A 4,173-nucleotide genomic window follows, 5' to 3' on the forward strand; every position below is an offset into this window, starting at 1 on the left:
CTCATTTTGTTTTATTGAGCTTCTTCCTTTCTCCGGAATTTCAACATCTGCTAAAAACTGAAGTTCATAAAATATCCACGAACTGGGTTCATACACACTTTCAGCACTACTATACCAGTGCGCTCAGAGTCTTTTATTTTCTGCAATTCCTTCCTGTAATTACTACGTAGTGTATTAATTTGCTTTTTCACATCTTCAATAGTGGCTTATGCCTTTAAACGTACATACATTTAAAGCAAAGCTTCGTATCCGCGTCTTTTTTTGTCTCGATCGGAATACTCTCTCAATGTGATATTCCACAACTCTCGCATTGACTTATAAGCTGCAATAAACCTCTTTAATATTGATTTTCTTGTTCCTTCATCCAGCATATCTTCTTCTTCAGAAGATATGCTGGATGAAGGTGACCCTACTGGAGACTGCATCGATTCCATGATGCCTCGATGATTTCACTTGAAATACTGAATTACTTTACTTTACTGCGTTCGGACGATCAATATTTTTATCAGCATTTTGGCTCCGCCTAAATACTTTCAGGACCCCGAAAGTATTATTAGTATACTGAAAGTCAATCAGTATTTGCCCTCACACGATCAGTACTATTGTCAGTATTTCGAAATACTGTCAGTAATACTAATATAATACGTGTGAGGGCCACTTCAGTCCACAAAATACGGATATAACCGTAGGTTAATATTGACTGATATTGAGACTGATGTGATTTTCGGGATCCTGAAAATGTCATTGGGGGCGGAGCTAAAAGATTGATGAAAATACTGACCGTGTGAGGGCGAGACTGTCGGTCATTCCAACAGTCGTCAGTCTGAATTGCATCGTGCAGAGACGGAGGCAGAGATAAGTTGAGTACCGTGCACAATGGAAGAAACTCAGAAAACGACCGCTCTGAGCTCGATAGCGTCACCTGATTTGTGTGAACCAGAAGAAAAAGAAAAAAATATATTTTAACGCAATTTATAGACCTATATATAGGTCTATGCCCGAATTATGGAATTCAAATATATCTGAATATTGTGACAGAGATAAGAAAAGAAGAGGATATGAAGCTCTGCTTAAAATTTTTATGCAGTACAAACCGAATGCGACCATTTACGATGTAAAAAAACAAATTAATACGCTAAGAAGCAATTTTAGGCTAGAGTTTAAAAAAATTAAGGACTCCAAACGGACTGCAAGTGCAACAGACGATGTGTATGAACCAAGCGCGTGGATTTTTCACGCACTTCAATTTTTATCTGACGTGGAAATACCAAATAAAGGAAAAAACTCTGTATGTAAAAAAAGTTGTCTAAGCCTAGTTTACCCAAAATATAGTGACTAATGCTTAATTTCACTTATAGTAGTGGGAGAAATTACGGCAGAATATTTTAAATCCTCGATGATCTTCCAGAAAACGCAAAGTTACTGCTAATCTTTCATTTGCTGATATAGGATCCCTCATGTTTGTTCGTTGTTTCATAATATAAGGCTTAACCAGTCCAAAAGTTCATTGTAGACTACACTTGTCATTCGGAAATATTTTTTGTAATTCTCGGGGGTTGTGTCTTTAATAAATTCAGATAGGTATATTTTTCACGTTGACTAATCCATTGCTTAATCCAGCGTCTCTTTTGCTTATTACGTTTAGCACTTGTTAAATGAAGACCACAGGGGAAAAACGATCCAAGTCCAAAATTGTAAAATTTTTGATTATTCGCTATTTTTATACCCTTTCCCTGGTACTTTAACGTGCCATAAAATATTCTTCAGAATACCGATCGTAGTCTACAAAATCAGCGATAAAAGTTTGGTACACTTTGGAATAACGATTGTATCATCCTAAGAGCTTGTTGGCGTTGTGTATTGTTTGTTTTGCTATCTTGAAATGTCGGAAGAAAGTAATAGTAGTGACAGTGATTACCTTTAAGTGTTTTGAAAAAGAGTAAAAAAAGACTAAAGCTTGGACGTGTAAGTGATGCGGCAAAATTGTTGAGAAATCATACATATGAGACGGGTAATGCATCTGGCTGTAAAAGATTTCGTTGTTTTGAGGTTATATCCGCTGAAAAAAGACGAAAAATCATTTAAAACTTTAATAGCTTAGAAAATAGAAATAGTCAAAACAGCCATTTATGCGGATTAATCGGGATTAAGAATGTTGGTAGAAGAAGACCTAGACAAAACGAGAACACAGCAAGGCTTAGAGATAACTCGTATATGTTTAAAGTAAGAATTAAACTAGATTGCGAGGGCGGCATGATGGAAGAAATTGAAGTATGTCAAAAAGCTTTTATATCATTACACGGGATTACCAATCGCCGTATTATGACTATGAAAGACTACCTAAAGAAAGGCGGTTATTGTTTTGCTGATATGAGGGGGAAACATCAGAATCGCCCTCACCGATTGAGCTCTCAGTTAATCGAAAATGTGCGTAACCACATAAAATCTTTTAAGAGTAGGAAGTCACATTATAGCCTTAAAAAATCATCAAAGATCTACCTCCCTGAAGAGCTCAACGTTAAGAAAATGCACAAAATGTACGACGACAAATTCCCCAATAACCCAATATAAGTTATGAAGCATACAGACACATTTTCGTCAAAGATTTTAATATTAGTTTCGGGTATCCTCGCTCCGATACGTGTAGTGTGTGTGATGAACACATAGTTAAAATGAAGTCACTACAAGAGAAACTAAAGAACACTATCGAAAACAAGGCTAAAGGTTTGGAAAATGAAAATAAATTGCATAAACTTAAAGCAGCTACTTTCTATACTAGAAAGCGACACGCTAAAATACAGTCCAGAAAAAATGAGTCAATTGAAGCTATAACCATGGACTTTTCCAAAAATCTTCTTACACCCAACATCACTACCAATCTTGTATGCTACAAAAGGCAATTGACCTTTGTCAGTTTTAATATTCATAAGGTCTCAACCAATGAGGCTGTTTTTTATACATACCCTGAGACTATTGCCAAGAAAGGTGCTGATGAAGTCGCGTCTTTATTACATGATTTTTGCCATAATATTCTGGGACAAACTGTTAGATGTTTGGAAATATTTTGCGACTCATGCGCAGGCCAAAATAAGAATTACACCATTATACGCCTCTTACATCATAGGGTCCATGAAGAAGGTAAGTTTGATAAAATCAAAATTACATTTCCAATTCGGGGGCACTCGTACTTGCGATAAAGACTTCGCTCTCATCAAACAGAAAACAAGAGTTGAAGTTCCATCCCAATGGGTCGAGGTTTTTAAAAGGGTTAAACCAATGCCATCAAATGTTATTGGGTGTACTACAGACATTTTCCATGCATGGACAAAATTTTTAACCCCTCAATACAAAAAAACCTGTCCATTTCCAACAAGGCCAATAAAACAACTAATAATAAGCCATCAACATCCACGAACAATTCAAATGCCAGAAAGTTACAATGGAGCTATGTCAAGTTTTGTTTTAATACCCCAAGGCCAGGCATAGCGGCTGCAACACCGGACAAACTTTACAATGGCCTCATTCCTATTCCCAAGTTGAAGTATGACCAACTGCAGGAACTTAAGAAGTTTGTAGATGAAACGTCACAAATCTACTACACTAATTTGCCTTATCATGCTAATAATAGGACTGTAGATATCATAGAGAAAATAAGAGGTGTCCTTTTATTCATTTTCTCTATGGCAGGTATGGTAAGTGACAGCGATGAAGTTATATTTTCTACTAATAAGGTCATTTCTTTTTCAGCAAATGTAACTATCAATACCAATGTCTGTTTATGTCCGTGCCAAACATGACGCGCTACTTTGGAATGAAGGTAAAAGAAAGATTTATTTTTTATTGGAGTTTATGGAAGTCTTCAAACTTTCAAATTCGTTTTTCTCAAAAATATAAAAATGTGACTTAGATCGTTCTTCCCCCGTAGTCTTCAAATGTAAAATCATAATACCAGCGCAGGCTCTCTTTTTATAATCCATAGCAAAATAACTAACAGATAAATGACGCGAACGAAAACACACTTTAACTGCTTCAAGCAGCAGAGGATTGGAGCAAATCAGCGGACTGGTGACTGAACAACCTTCAAGAGACGATTCGAGCAGACTGATGATTGATACTAGAAAATACTGATCGTGTGAGGGGCGCTTAAAAAGGGAAAGGACAAAAAAACAAGTA

This window comes from Anthonomus grandis, chromosome 14, assembly GCF_022605725.1.
Source record: "Anthonomus grandis grandis chromosome 14, icAntGran1.3, whole genome shotgun sequence".
Taxonomy (NCBI): domain Eukaryota; kingdom Metazoa; phylum Arthropoda; class Insecta; order Coleoptera; family Curculionidae; genus Anthonomus; species Anthonomus grandis.